Source organism: Protopterus annectens, chromosome 1.part1 (assembly GCF_019279795.1).
Source record: "Protopterus annectens isolate FY-2018-M chromosome 1.part1, PAN1.0, whole genome shotgun sequence".
Classification (NCBI taxonomy): Eukaryota; Metazoa; Chordata; order Ceratodontiformes; family Protopteridae; genus Protopterus; species Protopterus annectens.
The window spans coordinates 570,994,683-571,022,088 of record NC_056726.1 but is presented as its reverse complement, the minus strand read 5'-3'; positions in this window follow the sequence as shown (position 1 = coordinate 571,022,088).

Genomic DNA, 27,406 nt, shown 5'->3' with positions numbered 1-27,406 from the left:
AAGTTGTACCTTATGAAGAGATGTGATAAGATGTCCTGTGTCTTCTTCTTCTTTATCCTTGAAAAGTACAACGACTTCATAAAAAACAATAATTAACATTTTGCAATTGTCAGTAGATCAATCTCACACAGATATGGAGAAAATGGCCACAGTTATGGGTTTATTAAGCCAATAATGCATCCATTAACCCATGTGCATGTGCATGCATGTACATATGCACCCCCCCCTCCACACACAGACATGCACTCACACATGCAGCCCCTCACATGCAGTCATGGACCTGAAGGAGGTAACCAAAGAAATTCCGGGTTCCCAACTGCAAAGTTCTATATATGGTACAATAGCTATTATAGAGAAGACAGAGTGCTGATAGAGGGGAAAATTATATATCAGCTGGTAGTCCCAAGGGCCTACCAAAAGCCACTTCTGGCTATAGCCCAGGGAATTTTTAGGCCACATGGCAACAAGCATACAAAAAGAAGGCTTTTGCAAAATTTACATGGGCAGGCAGTGGAGAAGATGTGAGAGGATACTGAGCAGTGCAAGAAGATGACAAAGCAGGAGACAAAACTGAGGCTGCTTTGGTGCCTTTGCCTGTTATTGAGGAACCTTTTCAAAAGGTAGCTATGGACATTGCGGGGCCTGTTAGTATTCCAGGTGAACAACAGTATATCTTATTGGTGGTGGATTATATTACTATGTGCTTTTTTAAACAGCTTTATTGAATTATAACTTGCGATGCAGACCCACTTACATTTATATAGATGTAATCAAACCATATTAACATGTTCACATTTGCAAACATTATAGGATATATAACAATATATCTGATGTATAATTTAAGCAACACTACATAAATTATTAGATTCCTGCCTTCTCTTAAATGTCAGCCCTCCTCCAAAACATTTTCTGCCCCTCCTCAAAAACATTTTTCTGCATGTGTTGTCCTACAATTTCCATTTTTTCTATGTAATTTACTCCTAGGGTCTATATTACCAGATCGAAACTTTAGTTAGTCAAATAACTAAAGATCAATATGATAATATCGAAATCCAAAAACCGCAAACAGACGGTTTCATGCAGGGAAAGAATTCCCTTGGCTATATGAAAAAAAAAAACTTTTAAACCCAAATGAAGTGGGAGCTTCGCCCCCCACACCACCCCTAACTAAATATACCAAATCCAAGATTGCTCTACATTGGAGAAAAGGGCATGATCAGTATAATGGCCAAGTGAAGTCTTTCCCTGAGTTAAATTGGACGTTCGTGGTTTTGGGATTTCGATATTACAAGATCCATCTTTAGTTATTCGACTAACTAACTAAAATTTTGATTTAGTAATATAGACTCTACTCCTACCCTTTTGTAAAGATCACACTTTCTGTTCTTTTACCTTTGCTATAATATTCACAACTTCAAATATAGTTGGTTTAGTTTTTTATTTCTATTTTCTAGTAATTGCTTTGTTGACAGGCACCAGAATTAAACTTAACAAGGCCTTACTGTGATTAGACAATTCAAATACTGTATCCCACCTCAAAAAATAATTTCCTTAGTTACATTCAGTTGCTCACCCAGTTTTCTTGACAGAGTACTCTGCAGGGAATTTTAAGAGTCTGCCAACTCATTACGCTTCCAAAAGATATGTTCCTGGTTATTTCTTTTTTCCCCATCACACCTCCAACATTTGCTAACAATTGCCATCTACGTGAAGAAAAATTCTTTGGACTCTACTTGTGGTATAAAAAATTAAAAGTATCTATGCATACAATTCCAGGCAAAAATCCTAAATCTTCTTGACTTTGTTGTATATTTGATAGCCATGCATATGTCCTCCCATTGTTTGTGAATTGCATATCTAATCTCTATTCCCAATCTTTTCTGATCTCTTCTGATTGACTCTGTAGTTATCATCCAATATTTTATTTGTCTTACTAATGATGCCTTTTTAACAACAGCTTCTACATTCAATTAAAATTTCAACCAGTACGGGCCGTTCATTTAGTATTCCCCTATCCCTTTCTCTTTGTCTATATTGTGATATCAATCCTTGATAGGGAAGGCAATCACTAGCCTCTACTCCAAATGTCTTCTTAGCCTCTTCCCATTCTGTTACATTTCCTTCTATAATTATTTGCTCCCTGTACATTGATTCCTTTACCAGCTTCCTTCGGTAAATTCCAGCCCCCTCTTGTCTATTTTCTGTACCCCTAATTTCATTCATCCCTATTGGCAAAATCTCCATTCTCGATTCCCACGTTGGCTTAATTCTTAGTATACTTTCTGCTACTTTATTTTTTCTCCAAAATCTTTTGGGTTTCTAATATCACGATGGGGATGGACCCCATTCCTAAGTCAAGGTATAATTAAAGTTCATGAAATTAGTATTGTTTCAGTTTTTGATGTTAGCCACAAATGCTCATCGCAGTACCCGCAATGTGCCCAGTAATGACTCCTTCTACAATTTGTATGGAGTTACATTTATCAATAACATATCTAAGTACGATTGTAAATTCTTTTTTATAAGACCCATTACTTCTTCTTCTTCTTCTACTGGAACTGTCTGGGTATCTTTTTTCCACATTACCTTTGTTTCTGCATCATATCCTGGTACTTTATGACTTTATGTCTCTGTATGTAAGACATTGTTGTCACTGGGTGTACTGATTTCAATAATCAATGCTACTTTTGTCTTCTTTTCATGGACTACTATATCTGGTTTTCTTGCATCTATTATTGAACTGTTGGTAATGGATGATCCCATGTGATATAAACTTCATAATTTTCTATGATGTTTTGTGGCTCATGTTTCCAGTGTTTTTCAGCTACTTCAGTATTATAATGTTTGCACAATCCCTAGTGCAACAGTCTTGCTACATTATTATGCCTTTCAGTATACAGTTCTTCTCCCATTAGTACATCACAATCAGCAACGACATGTGCAACTGTTTCCAATTCTGCTTTACAAAACCAACATTTGTCTGTTTTCCCACATGTTTACTGGACTTTTTTTAAACCAAAGTGTACGTAGTCCACTATCTTGAGTCCTCAATATTAACCTTTTGCCTTTTGGTTTAAATTCACCTGCCTTTAACCATTCCTGTGTTCAATCTTGTTCAACATGAGGTTGTCCCAAGAGTTTCCTATACATGCAACTATATTTATCCATTTTCCATATTTCTTGCCTTCTCATCTGATCCTTCACCTTATATTCTTTATTTTGTGTTTTTGGCACATTTAGTTGCTACCTGATTTTTATCTACTTCCGGTTTGATTTCCATTCCCGCTTGAAGCAGATATGCTTCTGCTAAACTAAGCATGTAAATCATCTTAGACTTGTTCTCCTCATGTTTCAAAATGTTCACTACATTTGGATTGTGTGAAGTCAGCAGATATGTATGCAGTCCCACTATCGCAGATCTATACATGTAATCAGTTTTGATGAGGCCAGTACCTTCTTCAGAATGGGGAATAGTCTTGGTATGCACTGATTTTTATAAATCATTTGATGAGCATAAAGCATCCTTTTTTCTGTTCAAACTATCCAACACCTTTTGGGGCCAGTCAGTCCCTCCAAAACTGAAAGTTAGGACAGGAAGAGCAAATTGGTTTATAGCTTGGACTTTATTCCTAGATGTCAGTGCTGTTTGTAGTATTAATTTAAGCCTTCTAAAATATTCCTTACTAAGTTTTATTCACATTTGTTTATGTTTTATTGTTGATCCTTCATCAATTCACAATTATTTATGCACTCCCTCTTGCTCAAGTTCTTTTATATCAAATTCCTGTCCCTAAACTGATGTTTTCTTGTTGCTGCAGCTTTTCTGCTTTAAAGGTTGCTTTTGCACATTTATCAAGGCCAAATAACATTCTTATATCATCTGAAAAAGTTTTGACTACTTGCAGTTGTGCTTTCAGTTCCTCATCTGATGAACTGTATAGTTTTAAATCATCTACAAAAAGAAGATGAGAAGTCTTTACATTTGTTTTCTGGGAGCCAAATTATAGCCATGACCTAATCTGTTAAGTAGACAGCTTAATGGGTTAAGGGCAAGACAAAAGAGCAGTGGTGAAAAGGAGTTACCCTGGAATATCCCCCTTGGAATTTTTATCCCTGGAATAATAATTTGTCCTTTATCATAGCTTAAGTGCAAAGTGGTTTGCCACTGTTTCATAGTTGCAGTAATGTAATCGATCTAATCGATCAGTGTAGGGTGTGTCTTATACATTTTTAAGCACTCTTTTATCCATGAATGTGGGATACTGTCAAATGCCATACCTAGATTCTTCCCCTTTTTATAGTTCTCCATTATGACTTTATTTAACATTAAATGATCCTTTGTTCCATATGACTTTCTTTTATTACCCTTTTGTTCTATTGCCACGATTGAGTTTTCTTCTAAATGACTATAAAGTCTGTGAGCATCAATTCCAGTGTACAGTTTATATGTTGTTGGAAGGCAAGTTATTGGTCTATAGTTTTTAGAATAGCTTGCAGGTTTGCTCTTAACTAGGAGTATTGTTAGCTGGGCTGGTGTTTGTTCAGGGTGTGCATATAAATAGTTCTTACTCATTGCTAAATCTTCATGCAAAGATGTTAATACTTTTAACCAGAAGTTAGGTATTGCATGTTGGTTGGGAGGGTGGCCTAATGGTTAAGATGTTTGCCTTACAAACACAAGGTACAGGGTTTGAATCTCATAGGGGATAATTGGCTAGGCTTAAAATGGCTCGCAAGGGCAGTTAGCCTAGTACTAACTATGAACCTATGAACCTATGCATCTGGGACTGGGTTTTCCAATTAGGAGCTTTTCTTAACTTTGTTTCAATCTCTCTGGCCATTACTTCATCCCATTTCATATCCTGTACATTTGGACTCCTTATGCTTTCTTTTACTTCTTTTATGCATTTAGCATCTTTGTTATGTTCCACAGGGCTTCATAAATACTTCTCCAAAATATATCTATTTCTTCTTTTTTGGTGGTGTTTCGATTCCTTTTGCCTTGTTTCCCAATTCTGTATAAAACATTTTGGGTCATCAATAAATTGCTTATTTTGTACTTTTCCTTTATATTTATCTGCATATCTTCTAATTTTTCTGCCTGTGCTGATATTTTTAGTTTATCATTTGTGATAGTGCATGATAGATACTGATCTGTTCTGATACTGCACATTGCTTTTATCACATCTATCTTTCTGAATATTTTTAATGATCTGTTCCCTCTTCTATACTCTTGTAACAGTGACACTTCTTGTCTTAATTGCTTTATAGTTTTTTCTGTTCAATATTTCCATGATGGCATTCGATTTCTCCCCTTCTTTTCCCTTACTACACTGTATTTTTGTGGTAAGACTTTTTCGGTTATTAATTTAGCTGCACAGTAATATATCCTATTTACTTCTATTATATTGCATGAATTTCTGTAGACAGTCCTAATTAATGTGTTTATTTGTTTTATCAAACTTCTAACTTTTTGGGTTTTATTAACTTTCTGTAATCTGTTCTATTCACAGATCTTAATATGTCTATCCATCTCTATTAAATCAAGCAACTGTTCACTTAGGTCATTTTTCTTTAAACTGAGCATATATTCTTTGTTCCCCATTTCTGGTGGGCATTCTATAGGTAGTTCTATACCATCTTCCTGTGCCACATTCTCTTCAGTTTCATCCTGTGTCATCCATTGCTCATTCATATGTGCACCCAGTGGGCTATCACCCCACAACATTGCCTGCAACAGAGTTGCCACAATTCCCTGTTCCTCCCCTTTCTGAGCAACTCCAACCGGACATTTGCACTGTATTTCTATGGAAGGTGCTAAAGTATCTTCATCTGGCAACTGATCAGATGTTTCCTGCTCCACTGGTTTTGCCTTAATTTGGGGATTCATTGCCTCTATCCTGCTGTGATATTTTCTGAGTTAGAGTTTCTACAATAAATCCTTCACTTCGCAGGTAATCCATAACCTTAGTTTCTATTTTTTTAACTTCTCCATTATCAATCCTCTTTTCTGTTTTTCCTCTTTGTTTTCTTATTTTTTGTTTTGTATAATTTTCCATGTCTGGATGCCTTTGCCGATATTTCTCTTCAAATATCTTGGTGCTGCTCTTTTTGTTTTGATTATTTTTGCTTTCTCTTTTGCGTATATATTGCACCATATCAAATCTCTTTTTCTTATTCATGCCCATATTTCTTCTTCAGATGTCTTCTGATCCTCCTGTTTCTCCTTATTTTGGGGACTCATTGTTCCATCATGCTGTGATGTAACCTGTGTTAAACTTTCTACACTAAATCCTTCACTTCACAAGTATTCCATAACTTCAGCTTTTATTTTTTTTTAACTTCTGCTTTACTAATCTTCTGTTCTACATTCCCTCTTCATCTTATTTATTTATTTATTTGTGTGTGAAATTTTCCATATTTGGATGCCTTTGCCTGTATTTCTCTTCAAATATCTTTGGGGCTGCCTTTGTCGTATTGATCAGTTTGGCTTTCTCCTTTGCATAAATATAGGTTCATAGGTTAGTACTAAGCTAACTGCCCTTGTGAGCTATTTTAAGCCTAGCCAATTATCCATTGTGAGACTCAAACCCTGCACCTTGTGTTTGTAAGGCAAACACCTTAACCATTAGGTCACCCTTGCAAAAGATCAGATTTGTCTTTCCTTCCCATGTCCATATTTATTTTTTATAGCTTTCAAAAGTCTCTAGATTTTGTTCTTTATATTTTTGCACTTCCTCATTTGCTTCTTTTTCAAAATGGACAAAGATTTATTTTTCTATATAATGTTTTTCATAAATCTGTTGTATTAACGAACACAAATTTTTATTTGAAGCTTCTGATTCTTTTTTGGAAGTATTTTTCTTTCCTCTAATTTCTCTCTTAATCTTTTTGTGTATCTTCTGTCTGGAAGTTCTGGGCTTCTTGCATAATGGTAACAATACATAATTTCTTTCTTATCCTCAATAGTCCACTCTATTGTCTTTATGACTCTTCTTTGGCCTATCAGTTTTTGTGATTTTTGTGGACTGTTACTTCCTTCTACAATGGAGGGCCATCTTCCCCTGGGCCTGGCCCAACCCCATTGTAGGAATGCTCCCGTGTCTTGAGGATTCTACATTGTCATTTTTTCCAGTCCTGGCACCAGTGCGCCTAGCAAGATTGGACACTTTTTGTCCCGGATTTTGTGCACCCAGCTATATTTTTTATTTGTTAACTTACTTCCGTCCAAGTTATATGCTATATAAATACAATCTATATATCAGTGTTGTATTGGTAAAATTTTGTAAAAAAAACAGAGTCCACCTTGTGAAGGTACTCACCAAGGCTTGAGGATGAATTCAATTTCAGCAATACTACTCTCTTTTGCTTGTTGACTTATCACCTCTTCATTTGAACCCCTATTTTGTATGACTGTTGTTATTTCCTTAAGGATCTGTGTCCAATTACCCCCTGCTTTATCATCATCTTTTTCCACTTTGAATTGGAACTTCAAATCACGTAATCCTAAACCTCCTTGTTCTTTTGGGAGGATCATCTTAGCCTACTTGATTCTTGCTCATTTCCCCTCACAAATAAAATTCTTCAATTGTTCATTAATTATTGTTTACAACTTCTCCTCTGGTTGATAAAAATGTGCCTGACCTGTGTATAAAACTAAAGGGAATGAAAACAGTTTTACTACTTGTATCTTGCTTTCCATTTCCATAGGCAAGAGCTTTCATTTACTCAGTTTTGTTTTAACTTTTGTTTAGTCTCTTCCCACATATCCTTGGCTGCCATAACAAAATCCTTTTTAATTCATACTCCTAAGTACTTAATTTTATCATGTCCCCATAAATATGGGTATTGCTGGACCAGTTCATGAGTAGGTACATAGTTTATAGCTACAGACTTTGTTTTATCTTCATTAATTTTATATCCCTCTAAACAAACAGAACTCTCTTAGAATATTCCACAACACTGAGATGTTCTTTTCTGGTTCCATCAGGTACAAAACAATATCATCTTCAAATAATGATGTTTCTTGAACACCATATCAATTATATCCTTGTATTTCTGAGTGCCTTATTTTCTTTGCCAGTGGTTCTATATATAACACATATAACAAAGGGGAAAGAGGACACCCCTGCCTAGTTCTGTTGAGACATAACTTATCAGAGAGAAACCCTCCCACTTTGATTTTAACCTCAGAATCCTTATATATCCTTCTAGTTAACCTTATTATTGCATTAGGAAATGCTTCCATTTCTCTACTCCTAAAATCCCAGCTTATTCTGTTGAATACTTTCTCTGCATCAAGAGCTATTAATAACAGCAGTATTTTCTTACATTCTGCTTCTCTCTAGATCATCATTGTTCTGTCATTCCTTTTAACTGTCCAGATTTTTGCAGAATGTCCAGCTTTTTGGTTCAAATTTTTATCTGTTCCTCATAAAAGTTGTGGTTTTCTGGCAAATCACAGGGCTGATCTGAGGATTGAATGCTCTAAATAATGACATACATTTGAGTTTCAGACTTCATATCTTTCAGAAAAAGTATGTTAAAGCAAACCCTGTTATGCCAACACTTTCTAAGTTTGTAACAGCAATATTTAAAATATATCCCTATTTTTGGGCATTAGTTCCCCCATTTTGTCGGGCTGTGTCCAGATTTCTTGCACTAAGAAGTCGAGAGGTCTGTTTTCTACTATTAATGTTGTCAAATGTTTGCTTCCCCTCCACAAAACCAGAGTGGTCCATAGCTATCAATTTTTGCACCACCATTGTCATTCTTTTAGCCATTATAGACATAAACACTTTATAATCATAGTTTAGAATTGAAATGGGCCTGCATGAAGCTATATCAGATGGGTCTTTACCGCATTTAAGTATTACTGCCACCACAGTTTTTTTCCAGGAATTTGTTGCCTTCTCTTTTTTTTAAATGTTGTTAAACAAAGCCTTCCAGATTTTTACACTTTCTTTCCTCCTAACTTCCAAACTTCTACCAGAATGCTATCTATTCCCAGAGATTTTCCTGCAGATTGGTTATCCATCACCATTTTTATCTCATCTCATCCTGTCTTAATTGTTAGTTGTTTAGCCTCATCCATCTCTAACCTTGGCATATTTATGTCTTCCATAAATATTTCCATTTGTGCTTTTTTTCTTGACTTCCATATGTCTCTGCTTTATACAAATTTTCATAAAATTTCCAAAATATCTGTAATACCTCTATAGGAGCTCTGGTTATTTTTCTTCTTCTGGGCTCCCTATGTTTCAAAACAGCCTTTTCTACTTTTTCTTGCTAAGTCATTGTGTCAAAACGTTTTATGTTCTGGAGTTATAAAAAACATTTGCTTAACAGCAATCTTTCTGAACATTAGTATTCCTTATTTTCTCTTTAGCATTCTGCAGTTGCACCTCTTCTTGCTTTGTGAGATTCCCTTATTTTGTAATAGTTTAACCTTTGTCAGCCCCTCTAAATAAGTCTTATTATTTCTTAAGCATATCTCTTTCTCTTTTATTTCCTACTATATTTTTGAACTCCACATTCATTTTATTCCACTTACTAGCTATTACTTCTGGAGTACTTTCTATATTCCCTAATAACTCCCAGATAATTTCCACTATCCCTTCTTTAAATTCCTCACTTTTTAACAGCTGGAAGTGCCAGTATCTCATCTTTACTTCTTTGCCCTGCATTCTGATCTTAGAAATTATTGGCACATGATCTGAAATAGTTATTGGATGTGTGTCAAAGTTCTCAAATAAATGGACATATTCCCATGGAATATAATTTCTATCATGTCTAGACCAGTTATTGTACTTTGGGAATAATATGCACATTCTCTCCATGTTCCTGCTACTGGATTCACATTTTCATACATTTTCATACATTACTTCAGAAATTTACTCTCTTTTGTTATATTTTCCCTTCTACCCCTCCCCCCGATACATCCTCATTGTTGGAAATTAAATTCCATTCCTGACCTATAAGTAATATTCCCTGTTGAAAGCTGATTATTTCCACCTAGGCTCCAAAATAGCAGTTTTAGATAGAATATAAATGCATGCCAGTATAATCCTCATCCCTTGCCAGTAGCTCCTTACTAATACAAATCCGCCATTATTATCTTGTTTCCTCTTCTATCATTACTGCAGCTCCTCTAGCAATTAATATATAAATATTCTGCTTTTTCTTTTTCCCTGATATTCTGCAGCATAGCCATCCTGAAGTAATTTTTTATCAAATTCACATGCTCAGTTCTTTCCAAATATATCTCCTGTAGCATTACTATTTGCACTCTACATTTCTTAATATAATTAAGTAGTCTTTCCTTTTTATCTCTACCATTGAGCCCATTCAAATTCCAAGATAAAATGGAAAGTGTCACCATTAAGGTAAGAAGTCATTATCCCCACCTATTATACATGGCATCTTTTTTAAGTATCTAATTTTACCTTTTGTGATACATGCACCCATTAAAGTTTGGCAGGTTAATCCTTTATACACTATTTTCATATCATCAACACTGAAACTTATGTCACATTTTAATAGATTTTTGCTTTAATAAAAAACATCAAACAAAAACAACCATACCCCAGAACATTCCCATAACCTATTAACTTAATACATACACACCTATGTACATCTTCAGATAATGAAGTTTGACCCTCCTAATAGGCACATTTGTGTCAAATAGGCACCTGCTAACACAGGCCTTAATTAACCTGAAATTGAGGTTATCCATGCTAAGATGCAAGTTATTGCCTGTGCTTCTACTTACTTGTCTGTTTTTATCTTTATTCTCCCTAACACAAATGTGAAAACTACTTGCATATTTTCAGAAATCATTAACTTTTAGCTTTGTAGAAAGCAGTGTTCAGTCTTTTATTGCCTTATTATCAGCTTGCTCCATGAAAAGTAAGAGAAAAAATGTTAGTCCTCTGGCAGTCTAAAAGACAAGCTTAAACACTTATTGCTAAAGGAAAACATTTCATTATGTTCAGTGTTCTCATAGTTACTTGTTTTCACTTAAAATTTGTTATTAGATTAAGCAAAGGGTCTTAATTCAGACATTTGTCTATGCAAAGTAAGAGAAAAAATATCAGCTCTACATATATTATGATCTGTGCACTTTTATAACTCATCTCCCACCCCAACAGTCCAAGATTATAGCCTATTAATTTAAATATGCTTTTGTCTAGTTTTACTTCTCAGTTTGCACTGTAATGTCTACATTTCTTAATACCAAAAAAAAAAAAAAAAGAAAGAGAACAGAAAGGGGGAAAGCCAACTGCTGTTTTCTTTAATAACTTTATCACATACAAGAACAATTAAAATCACTGTACTATAAATATGCAATTTATATTGTAAAAAAGGTTAATGGAAGTGCTAAGAAAAAGAATTGTTTTACCTTTTTCTTTCCTCCTTATCTTCCATCAGAGTCCTTCCAAACATGAATGACATGAAGTGAGGCAAGCACCTTTCAGGTCCTCACAAGTTTAACAAAGTCGATAAAGGTCCACTCTTTCCATTTATTCTTATACAACCGTATTTCACAAATGCAAACGATGCTTTACAGTCTCACATTTATTCACTAATTTCTATGTTGCTGCTCTTCTTCCTGTTCATCTCCTTCTCCCCACTTCAGATTCTTGTTCAATTCCACTGTAGTCCCAATTTTTCTGATCAACTACTGTGCTTCTCTCTGTCTCTCAAGGATTTTCCTTTGGAACAGTGAAAAATGTTTCATGGACACGGTTTCTGTGCTTTAGAATAAGAAAAATGAGAAGCAGAGTCTTCTTCTGTTTGATGGCTCATTTTATTTATTTTTATTTTTTTATTTATTTTTTTGTTGGACAAACTTTCCATTTCCTTATTACCCTGTCCTACATCAAAAAAAAAAAAAAAAAAATACTTTGATCCTCCAGGAAAAATATTCTGAAGACAGCTGGATATAGCAGCTAGAATCTTACACCTTCCTCTTAGCATTCCTTGATTAGTAGAATAAATCTGTTTCTTTTCTACCTGGTGTTCAGTGAATAATCATTTTCTGCAAATGCTCTGCTATCTCAAACTTTTAATACTTGGCCTTTTTGCCACAGTTTTGTCAGGATCAACTTGTTCTACTGGTAGGTTTGCATCTTTACTACTAAAGGTCTTGGTTGCTTTCTCATGGCTATGTTTGGAACATGCTGATTGTGTGCCCTTTCAATTAACAAACCATGCTGTGGAATACCAGTCCAGTTGCTTAATTGTGCCTTCATAAAATTAATGCAGTCTATTCTTTCTAGTTTCTCTGGTACAGCAGAAAATCTCAGATTTTCCTCTAATCCTACCATTTTTAAACCATCTCATCTTGAGCAGTCTTATACTCATCCATCCTTTTCTTCATTTAATTCTCTGATTTTTACAGTTTTATCAACTCATCTGAATGTCTGTATAAAATTTCTTCCATTTTTCCACTCTTTTGTTATCTGAGTTGATATACTCCTTCAAAGTTTCATTAATTTTAACTAGCTTTGAGCATGTTTGACTTATTTTTTTCTTCTAGATTACTGGAAGCCATGTGTCTTGCATCAAATCTGGAACTTAAATTGCTTTTTGCTGAACAGCTGCAGGATTCTTCCCAGTGTTTTCTCTTTTCCTTTTCTATCTGATTTTCTTTCAGGCTCCCTTAGCTTCTTCTTTGAAGGTATCCAGCCAGTGTACCTCCTAGCCAGTAACTGAATTTTCCTCAAGTTGACAATATCACTGCCTACTGTTTCTTAGTTTCTCTTTTCACACTGGGAGAGCTGAAATCAAGCTGTTGATCAGTGTGCAGCCATCTTGGAAGTCTATGTTTTATTTTCTTATCCCCACACCCCACTGAACATACTTTTTATCACTACCAAAAGTTCACAAATTTCCAACAATTGCATAAACTGCATACTTCTCAATTTAACTTTCAAACTACTGCATGTAGAATGCTACCAAACTCATGCCAAATTACTTGAGATTAAAAATGACTCAGTTCATTAAGGAACTTTTTTTCATGGAACACTGACACTCATAAGGCCTTCCTTTGGTTTTGCAATCTCAGAAACACCTTTTTAAAAATTGCCTCTGCTACCTAGAATACACTATCTAATTAAATTTGAAATTATCTATCTTACTCTAGCTTCCAGAAGAAAACTTAAACATAATTTTATTGATAACTATACCAGTGTAAATAGTTTATAAAAAATGGGCACAATGATAAATGCTGCACCACCCATTGCTCAAACTCTGCTCAATACTCATTGTGTGGATTATAGTAAGTACACTTCAGATTTCAGCAAATTATGCATACTGCTATTTATTAATATGCACTGGCATGTAACGAGTCACATGACTAATGATTTTCATACAGTTTTGTGTTATCAGATTTGTTCTGTTTGTGTAACCTGTTATATTCCACTGCAGCTCCACATTATTGCTTCTGCTCTTCTAAAATGTATCTTGACTTGTGCTTCTCTGAGTAATAGCTTATAATGCTATTTTAAAATAATACGACTATTTTAATGAAACTGTTCACTGCATAAACTGTAAATAGCATGGACTTTGTAACGAGTGATTGTAAGACAGTTGTACATATCCTGTAACTTGCATGAATTTTGTCTGTGCAAACTGTACATAAATATTTTGTAATAGATATGTGCAGCATAAACTTGTTTTGTGCCTGTGGTCTGCAATGTGACTATAAAGGGTCTTATACCAGTCCACCTACCTGGTTAATAAATAAACTCCTGTACTGCAGAGCTGAGTACAATGAGATTTTAGGTGCTGCATATGACCATAATAATCTCTTCCCCCATATGAGGGCTTTATTTACCACCTGGTGGACATACTCTTGTCTTTAGCACTAACTATACTCCACAATAAGCACAGAAGTCAAGACATAACCTTTATCCTTACGCCAATGTTTGAGACTAGTGTTATGCTTATGCCTGGCTTAAGGCTTTTTTTTAGTCTGATGGTTGAGTTAGGTTAAAGAGTACAATATAGGTGGAAGTCCAGCTTCAATTTGGTGTATGTCTACCCACCAGTCTTAAACATAGCACTAACATAGGGATAAGGGTGGGCTTAAAGCTGTTGTGACACCCCTGTAATGGGCCAGTAATCAAGGAGCCTCAATCCTCACCACTAACACCAGTGAGGGGCGTGCACATTGGGAGGATAACAAGTACACATACAGTAAAGTACAATTTCCCTTAAGAGTACACAGAGATCATAGTCAGTCTGGGACAGGTTTCTCCTTCTTTCTCCAGATCCCCAATAAGACTCCCCACTGGCACAGCTATAAGGTTAATATCTCAGCCGAGTGGTCAAGCCAAAACCTCCAGCACCCTCTCTGTCCAACCAGTGCTTCGTGTCTCTGCCCAAGAAGCTGTCATGCACACAGTTTGAGATATGATTTATATACAAACACACAGATACTACTGGGGAAGGCTGGCATAAGTTTATTAGTTATGGCCCCTTCTGCCCAGACTATATGGTAGTACCACCTGCCACCAACCACCCTTATCAGCTACTATAAAGGCCCTTGCCAAAGGGTGCCCAATTCTACTGTGTAATGTTACTGTTATCCAAATAGTAAGTGGACCAGAACTTTTAAGGCTATTTAGGAGTGGCCTAAACAGTATCATCAAATACATATGCAAGTACCCTAATAGCTTAAATATCTCTAAACAAAACAAGCCACAATTAAAATAAATAAATTATTATAAATAATAAAAGCACAAGACAATACTCATTAACCAATATTCATTAACTCAACACAGTGACAATAGAGTTCAGAATCACAGGAAATATGTTAAAACAACATTGCAGGACAGTCTCACATAAATATAGAAAACAGCTAGACTGATCTTACTATTTTCCTATCCAGCTGTAAGAAAGATACTAAGATCTAAGTCTTACTTGCAAAGTCAGGCAAATGTAGATGAGAAGTGTTGAAGAGATGTTTACAGGTCCAGAACAAAATACAAAATGCACAGACTTTCTCTCTGAGATAGTTCTTAAGTTACTAACAAACATTTCTGCTGAATTATCTAAGATTACATCATTCTTGTCACCTCTGCTTTAGTTTCCAGTCTAGCAGGAACTTAAAATTTAATATGTCTCTGTTAAAAATACTTATCTCTCAGAAGCTGACACTTCTCTCTTAGAAGTGTGCTTGAAATTGTAAAACAATTACCTTGGAAACTTGTAATTACATCTGTTTCCAGACAATAGGAAAGCCCGCAACTCTAGACACTATATCTGCTTTGAGCTGAAACAGAGATAACAAAGTCATAAGCAAGTTCCACATATTTTCTTAGAGTTTGCAAGTTAACTCTTTATATTCCAGCCTTTACCATTAAAACATACATTTGCATAGGCATGTAGTTTATACACATTTCTGCTCTTTTCTAGCGGGGTGCACTGTGGTTACAATCTTGAAGCTCAGTACAGAACATATAGTTTTCTTACATTTCTAAGGCAAGCATACAAATCATATTACTATTCAGAAATATAGAATTATTTACAAAATTCTATCTAGCTGGGCTGGCAGCCTTCACAGCTGTACATTACATTATTATCTAAGCAGCATGAGTAAAGATTTGGACTTATTTTAAACATAATGTTAGTCTACAGCCTAAACCTAACTATAAGGCTATCATTCAGATTAGGAGGGTAGAGACTGTTGTTAGGGTTACCCAGTCCCTGAAGGTTAGGGTAGACTCAGGGAAGCAAAGTGAGTAAAGGTGCACACATATTTCAGTCATAGCCATAATCAACAGCTCATGCTTAACCCCTACTTCTGAAAGAAGAGTCACAATTAGGGTGAGACATAAATTTATTTCAAATGGCAGGGATCCTAGCAATCATTCATTTTACAAGATGATACCAAGAACGACTGTATGACTAAACAAAAATTTACATTTTTAACTTAATATTATTTTGTCACCATTTCTAATTTTTTTTATTATTCCATCCCAAACCTTTCAGTATAAACTAAATGTTTTGCTTAGTTTTAACCTTGGCCCCATTATTAACCCTAACAAAAATCAGCAACATAGAATGGAATGATAAAGAAAACAAAAAAGAAAAGAAATAAGCTCAGGATTAAATTTTAATCTAATTTTAGTCCCTCTTTTCAAGTTATTTTGTTTGTTTAGCAGTGCTAAGTAGCATTAGTATCAAACTTTAACTAAAGCAAAAGGATCTTTATCACTGAAATTGCCACCTTTCTAACTGCCATATTAATATAATGTTTAAATTATTAAATGTTTTTGTTGCTCTCTCCTAACTAATCAGCTAACAATTACTCCAGTTCTCTGTCTACTAAATTTGCAATATGGTTGTCTTCACATGCAAATATGACTTTATTTAGTCTTTCTGTTACTGAGAGGATTGTTTTAACAATTACACTTGTTGTCTGGATTACCAGTCCACGTTTGCACCACCCTACATCTCTCCACTTTTGCTTCACAAACACTAAAGTTACTTCTTGTATATACCTTATGTGTTTTAGAGATGTGGAATGCCACTGCACTTCTTTTATTCTCATCTGCTGCTCTTAACCAACTTATTAACACCCATTCTTTACTATGCCTCTATATAATATTTGCTAAACTGTTTCTTTCTCTAGCCTATACTGAGTGATCTAGCTTTATCATGCCTTAGACTAAAATGTAATGAATTCTCTTTTTTATCATTAGCTTTAAGTAGAACTTTTAGAAAATGACTGATATTTCTCAGACTTCACCTAAGCTAGTGCTATACTCAAATATGTATTTATATTACAGCTTATTACATTGAATCACATTATTATCACTTGTATCACTGAATGTGTTGATTATGATGCATTTGTTATGAGCCTGGCTTTATTTATTTAAAAAAAATAACTTAAGATCTAATGTTATTTATACTCAAGCTACTGCTGTAAGCAAATTACTGTGCCTATACTGTCATTTCTTCTTACAGAATGTTGAAATACATTTTAAAATAACAACTATTACACTCACACTTCACAGTATTTGAAAATGTTCATTCCATCTAACTTGAAAGGCCTTATTTATATTTAGGATGCTAGATCATTTTGAGATAGAAAAAAATAGGATTGTGACAAATCAGACAATAAATAGATTCTTAGCCTGGAAGAAGTTTTTCATTAGTGCCTAAACTTCATAGAGTTGAAACTTCTTGAATAGTAATATTTTTAAAATGTTTCATATCTTTCATTTATTGGTAGGGAACTTTGTTTTGCTGACATGAGATATTCTCAGCTTAATTTCACTTATACAATCTATTTTTAAACTATTTCCTTGTGGAATTGTTCACACTTCTTTCTACTGCCGTTTTTATATACTTTCTTTTCATGAAGTCAGAGTGGTCCAAAAGTCAGTTAATGTCGGAAATTGGTAGATATAAACAGATCACTGCCTGACAGGTGCAGTACAATTGTTTCTTTATTTATTTATTGCTGGGACTACTGGGGAAGTCCAACAGGGCACCATAGGAGAAAACCTCCATCTGATAAATATATACACATAAGATGCATACAGTATACAAAGATAGCAAACAAGTCCACTAAGACAAAAGGCAAAAAATATAACTTACATTTATATACAATGTACAGGGCTGCAGTCGCATTGCAATCTACAACATACAGAGTTGCATTCTCATTACATTATACCACTAACAGTCAAACGTCACTTAGATTGCAGTCAGAATAATAACTTTTGGGGGTGTGAGGGTGCAGAAGTCTTACCAAACACACTTTTTTTGGTCAAAGTTAATTATAAACTGAGCAATTAAAATACCTGTATTATAACTATACATATACTTGAATTGCAATTTATGACCTCTCATAATCAGACTAGTGTAATGTGAGACAGATGGTATTGAGCATACATTGTGGATTAAAATATTATCTTACTATGTTTAGTAGGTCTTTTGCAGTTAAGCAGGTGTCTTAAAATGTAATGTTATTTTAATAAAACGATTCCTTGCAATGTAGACAATGATTTGGGCACATGAGTCTTGAATTCCTTCTCCTCATCATCTGCTATTAGCACTGGCAGACAGCCTCACATGCAGGCATTGTTGAACATCATCTTGTACCAAGATACATGGTGTAAACCTTACCCTGCAATGATTTTGACTATATTCAGTGTTTCTAAGCAACAGAGTGTTCATGATAGATATGATGAGGTGATGGCTCACCCAGCAGTCGTGGTCTCCTTTCATAACCCTTATGATGTGGTCATTCTTTTCATTATATGATGTAACAATTGTGTAGTGTAAGTGTCAGTGCTTGGACTGAGGGTGTCTGTAAGTAACATTATACAAGATGGATTTCCAGAAGAATATTTTTAATGCTCAGACCTTACTCAGCTTATTGTTAATAGCAGAATACTACGGCTCTTTATCTTCTCAAGAGGAGTACATTATTATGCTGAAGTGTAAGCTTTTAAACCTACTTTTTTCAGGTTCAGTAGTATTAGAAATCCTTAGTATGAGTTGTTTCTGTGACTAAACGTCATTGACAAATCCATGGCACTTGTAGAATGCCATGAATAACTAAAGGCCACTACAAGGAGGAAAGCCCTTTACCCTGAGGTGCAGTGACTTTGGAGTCAGCAATATCAAGTAGCAGCTTGCCAAGGATGTAATCCTCTTCAAGTAGGTGAGGGTGGGGGATGGCTTTGCCTCCTAAAGAAAATAGTGTTTGCATACTTTTGATGAAAATAATCTTACTTTCAGTAGGGCTGCTTTTGTTTTTGATGAGTTACACTGTTTTTCATTTTGGCAGAGTAGGAATAGCAAAGTCTTAAGATATGACTCTACTGTTCTGATATGCAGTCTTTCCAATGCTTTTCTTCCTAATGATGTAGTTTAAGATATCATTATCATAATAAGTGCCACCCGTAGCATTATTGTTCCCAAGAAGAATCACCTTGCCTCTCTTTCGAATGTCTTTCAGGATTTCTTCATTACTGACACAAACCTCATCACTGTGTGTTAAAAGTACAGTTGCATGAGGACTGATAACAACTGGAAACAGAATTTTGCTGACTTTGACAAAGATGGCCATGGGATGTTCTCTGGAGAGATTTGTAAGTCTGGCCGGTTTGTTCTTGTTGGTGAAGCCAACGCTATGGATTGCCCTTCTTGAACATGTTTTTGTTTGTTAAAATTGTTGAAATCTCTGTCTCCTTTTTTCACTAACATTTTACTGATCTTGTCTTTATAAGGTCACCATTGTCATACTTACTTTTTGAAAGTTCTCTATTGAGGTTAAAATTTACTTTTAGCTTAATTCATTAAACTGGTAATTTATAGACTTGGTAACATTCTTTGTTGTGACAATCATGTTTTTTGTTTTGAAAACATCAGAAGTGTTACCACTGAATGTTGTTATCCAGCCAAAAGAAGGTAGGACAAACTAGGCTTAGAACATATTTTCTAACTTCTTCCCTACTTGGCTGTAAACAGAAGGGAATCTTAAAGAAATCAGCCTGATTGATTACTAAGGTTTTGGAGGTTGGCCCTTCCTTATTTTAGGACATCAAATGAGGCCTTTTTACAATGGGTAACATATTCACCATGAGAAGTTCCCAGTCTCTAGGATTTATATATGTATCACAGATGATGTCAAGTGCATATACCTGTACCTATGTTGCGAGCAATACAATCCCCAGACAGAAGTTCAATGCTAGTATGAATTAAGTGAAGGTTTGTCTTTAATCAGACTCTAGCACAAGATAATCCAGCTTTTCTTTTCATTCTCCCATGATTAATGTCAGGCAACTGTTTTCTTTGTGGTAACTGTGAAGGCTGCCAGCCCAGCTAGCTAAAATTTTGTAAATTATCCTATGTCTTTTGTAAATATTAATATGATCCATAGATGCAGAGGACAGGAAGAAATGGAAACAGTTGATCTGCTGTGGTGACCCCTAATGGGAGCAGCCGAACGAAGTAGAAGAAGAAGAAGAAGGCTTCTCTTACAAATGTAAGTAAACTGGATGTTATGTGCTGAGCTTCAAAAATGTAACCACAGTGACCCTATGAGCAAAACTCTAAGAAAATAAGTAGAATTGTTTATGATGGTGACTAGGAGACAGAATGTTTCCAGGTAGAAATTCTTTCTATTGTCTGGAAACAGAAATAATTACAGGTTTCCAAGGTAAAAGTGTTTAACAGTTTTACGACTTCCAGTTCTAGGCAAAACTTCTGAGAGATATGTATTTTTAACACAGAGGTGTATTTTAAATTCCTGTTAGCCTGGGAACTAAAGGCAGATGAGACAAGAATGATATAATCTGAGATAACCCAGCATAACTGTTTGATAGTAATTTAAGAACTATCTCAGAGAGTGAGTCTGTGCATTTTGTATTTGTCTTTGGATCTGACAACATCCTCTCATCAGCACTTGTCTCTAAGTAAGTTATTTAGGGCATAGTATCTCTTAGATATAGATAGGAATACAGTAAAGATTAGTTTAGATGTTTTCTGTGTTTATTTAAGACTGTCCTGCAATGTTGTTTTGAAATATTTCCTGTGATTCTGAACTCTGTTGTCACTGTGTTTAGTTATTGAGTATTGTCTTGCGCTTTTATTATTTATTATTAAATATATTTAAACCTTTTAATTGTGACTAGTTTGTTTAGAGATATTTAAGCTCTTAGTACTTGCATATGTATTTGGTGACACTGTATAGGTCACACCTAAATAACCTTAAATGTTTTGGTCACGCTTACACATTTGGATAATAGTAATATTACACAGTAGAATTGGTCACCCTTTGGGAAGGGCCTTATAGTAGCTGATAAAGAGTGGTTGGTGGCAGCTGGTACTACCTTATAATCTGGGCTAGTGAACCTGTGCCAGCATTCTCCGGGAGTGTTTGTGTGTTTGCATCTAAATCAAATCTCAAAGTGTGTGTGTGTGTGTGTGTGTGTGTGTGTGTGTGTGTGTGTGTGTGTGTGTGTGTGTGTGTGTGTGTGTGTGTGTGTGTGTGTGTGTGTGTGTGTGTGTGTGTGTGTGTGTGTGTGTGTGTGTGTGTGTGTGTGTGTGTGTGTGTGTGTGTGTGTGTGTGTGTGTGTGTGTGTGTGTGTGTGTGTGTGTGTGTGTGTGTGTGTGTGTGCTACTTGGGCCGGTACACAAAGCACTGGTTGGAAAGAGAGATTGCTGGAGGTTTTGGCTTGACCACTCGGCTGAGATCTTAACCCTATAGCTGTGCCAGTGGGGAGTCTTACTGGGGATCTGGAGAGAGAAGGAGAAACCAGATCCAGACTGACTGTGATCTCTGTGTGCTCTTAAGGGAAATTGTACTTTATTGTATGTGTGCTTGTCATCCTCACAATGTGCACATCCCTCACTGGTGTTAGTGGTGAGAATTGAGGCTCCTTGATTACTGGGCCAGTGCAGGGGCATCACAGTAACCACCCTATAACTTAAAGTTATAAACAGTTTTCTAAAAGGAATATTGGATTTATCATGTTCAATGTGTTGAATTATCTTTTGACTTTACAGATGAAGGATGGTATAGGAAAAAAAACACTATGGGCTTGCATGTGCTGGAAGAAAAGAGCATTAGGAAGGTGACAGTTTTCTTTGAAAAAATAAAATCACAAATGCCCAGTTTGTTCCCAAACATTTATCTGCCATCTGATGGAGGTATGAACCATATATGGCTAGCATGAAATTAAGAAAATCTTAAATCCAAACACTGTTTCAGAGACATTGCTTTGAATATTATCTCAAACTGTCTATTTTTGTCAAGCGAATTTAGTTTTCAAGGACAGTAGTACTTTCATAATTTAAAGGTATCCATCAGAAACAGATATGGGAATTAAGAAAGTTCACCAAGGTCAATACCATTCTAATTCTTTATAGAGTTATGGGATACCTCTATTCTAAAGGCCTTCTTTCAGGCTTGACATTTACAAGCTTATTTGTGGATAGTCTTGGAATGTTCTCATTGTATACAATTCAATAGGGCAGAATTATTTTTAAGTTGAGTTATTGGTACGTTTGAAGGAATAATGTGAATTAGACAAGTATTTTTGTACCACTATGACAATTTGTACAGCTAGCATTCTCTGTGTGACGTTTACAGTGACAATATGTCATAGCTGGTATGATTACTGGTAGTCAGATAATTATATCACAGGTACTAAGTTTGCCGAAAGGGAATATATGAATACCAAAGTGTTTATAACTGTTGTTAAACCACTTTAATTGAATAATTTGCTGAACTATTATGAATAAATCCATTATTATTAACTTGTACCACCTCATCTGCATTTCTTTCACATATTAGAAGATGAACACATTCTATATAGATGTCCTAATTTTTAAAATACTGGGTTATAGTTTGTTAAATAAATTCTAATTTGCAAATAGTGAATATTAGTGTTGTGTAATATGCAGAGATAATACAATTTGCCGATTACCTAACTGCATTTTTAATTTTTTTAAGTAAAAAGTAAAGATGTGTGATGAAACAGGCTAATATTGTCTTGTATAGCTGGTTAAATGCAATAACTCTAGTTGTTTACCTTGTATTTTATGTTAAACTTTGTATTGTATAGTAATGTTAAGAATGACATCTGATATGGAGATAGAAAAGTTAAAATAAAGTAATGCTTATTTGGGAAAGGTCCAGCTAACTCCGTCAAATGTTTTTCAGCATGTTACTAAATACCAGCAAATTGGTATGGGTACTTGTTGCCTTATCTAGCTAGATTGTGAAATGTCCTGGCCTTAGAAAAATGTCTGGGAAAAGCAAGGGATTATAAAATGACTGCTGGATTTTACTATAATCTATGGTAAATTCCAAGATGTATATAATAATTTATTATAGCTGAAATTTCTGTGTATTTATTTATCTGTCTCTATCTATTGATTTTTAATTTAAGGCAAGATGCTTAAACATACAAATTTTAAACAATAAAAAACTGTGAGTAGTTAAAACCAAACCCAAGTACATATCTTAACTTATTAAAGTAAGTCTAGATGAGACCATCCAAAAACTCAGCATCTAAAATCAGTATGGACTCTTAACAGACTCTCTTAAAAAGATGGAATCTATGGGACTCCCTAAAGAATGTCTGTGTACAACATGGTTAAATTGGGGGTGATGTATGTTCCCAGATGACTGGGGTACTATATGCGAAAACTACTGAGTGATCTATCAAACTACATTATTGGCACAGCCAACAGCACTACACCTGATGACCTGAGATGCCACTTAGTGATTTAAGACTTAATCAGCTCTCTCAGATAAACAGGACCCAGATCACGTAAGGCATGGATCATGAGGAAGGGTATTAATTATACATCTGGCTGTAACCAGCAACCAGCACAGAACAGACAGCACAGGCATGTGTACCAATCAGCAGTATGGCAGTGGAATTTTGCACATGTTATAGACCACTCAGGTTACCATCTGAAAGCTCCAGGTATAAACCATTGCAGTAGCCAAGACAAGGCAATAGTCCAGCATCTAGCACCATGCCTAGGTCTGAAGATGGTATGCAGTGCTACTTGATTTGGGTAATATTCTTTAGATGGATACAAGATATCCTGATGGCAGCTAATACATGGTCATTATTTATTTATTTATTTTATTTTACATTTGTTGACCGGACTAGTCTAGCTGGATTAATGTCCATTTTCAGTAGAGGCCCGGGGAGAAAAGCTCCACAGTAAGACATAATTTTACAAACATAGTTGTACAGAGGGTGTATTTAACAGACAGACTGTAGTACATAACATTTTCATAAAAGTCTAAAACTACTAGTAGCTTCAACAGGAAAAAGTACATTAGAGTCTTCTTTTAAACATCCATCCATCATAGTGGTATTGAGAATCCGAGATTAGATGAGAAGTAAAGAAACAGTGAGAGAATATCTTGTTATAGCTAGCAGGAGAAAGGAAAAGGCATGGAACAAAAAAGGATTAGTCAGGGTTAGAACAAGGGCAGAGCCACTGGGAGTAAAGCCATGATTTTAAATGCTTCTTGAAAGTAGGTAAAGAGGTAATAGACATAAGTTCACTTGGAAGTTTGTTCCAGATGGGTGCAGTACAGTTGGAGAACAGACTATCCCCAGCTTTGTTGTTGGATTTGTTGGAGGCAGCTAGTAGTTTGGTAGCAGAGCATAGGGAACAGATGTTTTTATATGGGGTAATAAGGGAACACAGTATAGTGGTATTAGTGGGCTGATGAAAGATTTTGTGGGTAATGGTCAGTTGCAGAAGTCGTATATGATTTTGTAATTCTAGCCAACCTAGCTGTTTGAGATTAGAGCAATGGTGGGTACGAAATGGGGCTCCTGTTGCAAATCTAGCTATGTTATGGTAAGCTGTTGCTAGTTTGTTGAGGTTACTTTTAGTTAGGTTTGTATAGATTGGAGAGGCATAAAATAGGGTAGAGAGTAGGTGGGTTTGTGCTAAAGTACTTCTGGATGAGGGAGTGAGGAAGGGTTTAAGTCTGTAGAGAGATCCAAGTTTTCTATTGATTGATTTGATAGTTAAGTTAATATGGGAATCAAAGTTGAGGTTGTGGTCTATTGTGACACCAAGAAGTTTGGTCATAGGATCAGGGGATATTATGGTGCCATTGTTAGAGGATATATTGAAGGAGAGAGAGGATGACTTATGTGATGGAGTGAATAGTAATAGTTTAGTCTTTTTTGGATTCAGTAAGAGACAATATTGTTGGAACCAGTTTTCGGCTGCTGTGAAAGCTTTTTAAGTGATATTTTGAAGGTCATTTATGGAAGTAGCAGAGCATATGAGTGTTGAATCATCGGCATATTGAATACAGATTGATTGAGGAAGAGACTTATTTAGGTTGTTTATGAAAATAGAAAAGAGGAGAGGTCCAAGTATTGAGCCTTGTGGTACACCTATTTTGATAGGAAGAAGAGATGATAAGTGATTTTCCCATAGCACTGCTTGTTGTCTATTATTTAAGTAGGAATAGAACCACTGGATAGCCTGAGAGTCAAAAGCAAGAGATTTCAAGATGCTAAGTAAGAGAGTATGGTTGACCATATCAAAGGCTTTAGAGAGGTCTAAGAATAGAGCAGAGGACAGTAAGTTGTTATTCCGATTTCTATTAATATGGTCAGTGAAAGACAAGAGCGCAGTAGTAGTACTGTGATGAGGTATAAAACCATGTTGACTGTCTGCTAGGAGATTGTTTTGGAGGAGATGATTAAGTAATTGCCTATGTATACATCTTTCCATGATTTTTGCTAAAGAGGAAAGTAAGGCTATGGGATGGAAGTTAGAGAGGTTATTTAAGTTGCCACCCTTATGTAATGGGATGATATGAGAGACTTTCCAAAGGATTGGGATACAGCCTTCTGTTATGGTATGATTGATTAAAATAGAGACAGGGAAGGCTAGTGGTTTGGCTGCAATCTGTAGGTATTCAGCTGGAATGAGGTCAGCTGAAGGGGTACAAGGTTTTAGCTTGGTAAGTAATTTATGAATGAGATCTGTTGAGACTGGTTGAAGTTTAAATGAGGGGGGATTATTGTTTAGGGAGTTGGGTGCTTGCGTGGATGGTGGGGATAGGGATGAAGCTAGAGAAGTAACAGTATCTTTGAAAAATGAGTTAAATACATCAGCAATTTGAATTGGGGAAGTCTGAGTGAGGTTTGAGGGTGTAGGTGTTTTGGAGTTACCTGGGTGCAGTAATTTGTTGATACCTCTCCAGAATTTTTGGGGGTTTTGATGTTGTGCGTATTGGACTTTTGAGAAGTAATTTCTTTTATCAGTGACTATCAGTTTCTTTGTTTCATTTCTAAGTTGTTTAAAGGTCACATGGTCAGCTGGGGTTTTGGTAGCTCTCCATTTGTCCCAAGTTCTATTTCTAAGTAACATTTTTTGTTTGGTTTCTTTGGATAGCCAAGGAGCAGGCTTTGTTTTGGTTCTTGTTACTCTTGTATGGGCATGGTGGCCAAGGATTTGAAGGAATTTATTGTTAAAGTATGAGACAGCTTTGTCTAGAGGCAAATATTTCAGAGGAGACCAGTTGCAAGCTTTTAGCTCTAATAGGAAGTTGTCTATGTTGAAGTTAGTTTTATTCCTGTTAGTTCTGAGTTGTGTATTAGTGGGGATGTTTTTTTTTTTTCGGTTGATAAAAGTGATTTGATGGTCACTGATATTATCAGGTAGTGTACCTGTGATATAACACATAGGGTTAGTGTTAACTAGAATCCAGTCCAGGATACTCTGTTTGGAACTGGTTTTATTTATTCGGGTAGGGACGGTAATAGTCTGAGTAAAGCCATAGAGGTTGATGTGAGAGGTTGGGAATTGGGAAATACAACAGTTCCAATCAATATTAAAGTCACCTAATAGTATGGTTTCCTGAGGGAAAGAGGTTGAGAGCCAGCTCAGTAGGTTTTCTAGGCTATTGATATTGTTACCTGGGGGGATATAACAGCAAATGATGTAAATGGATTTATTTTTATTAATTTCTAGTTTGGTGATTAAGATTTCACTGTTGTTGAGTGAAGGTGGTTTAGACTCTACTAAGGTAACTAATAGTTCAGTTTTGTGGAGTATTGCTACTCCTCCACCCTTTTAGATCTGACGATCAAGTCTAATGATGTTATAGCCTGGTGGTAGTATGTCATTATTCTTAGTGCCTACTTTTAGCCAGGTTTCAGTTAGGCATAGGATATCAAAGGAGTAGAGGTTTAGGAGAGCATGTAGTTGGGTTATCTTATTATTTAGGCTCCGAATATTGAGATGAGCAATCTGGAGAGTATTGGTCTTGGTTATAGGATTAATAAGATCAGTTGGGTTGTTAGTTGGCATAATGGGTTGGTCATGGTTTGGGCCAGGATTAGGGTGAATGTTACCATAAAGGCATAGTAGTTGTTGGTGACTATGTGTGTTTATGGGATGTCTGGAAGAAATTGTAAAAGGTTTCCTGTTTTGGAAATATTTGATATGAAATGTTCTATGGTAGTGAGGTAAGAGGTATGGAGATGTTGATGTTATGTTGCTGTGAACTAGAGGTGTATTTACAAGGTGGGTAGTGGCCTTTTTTAGTGTTGGGTGGGATAGAAATAATTTTCTGTTTTCAAGGTAGGTGAGGGAGTAAATGATGAGAAGTATGTTTAGCAGTGTGAAGGAGTAGAGTAGGATGTACGATGTATTAATGCTAGAACTGTACATAGTGAGTGATTGAGTGTAGTAAGGCGCAGGTGGTAGTTATGAATAAGGATAAAGTGTTACTATGGTGGAGTTGTTTTATTGGAGTGTGTAGTTGAAAATGAATTAGATTGATGCAAGAAAGGGTGGGTGGAGTTTGTAAGTTGTTTTAAGGAAGTAAGTTCTTATTGGTGGTGGAGGAGGAAGTGGGTTGGGCTAATCCTGTATA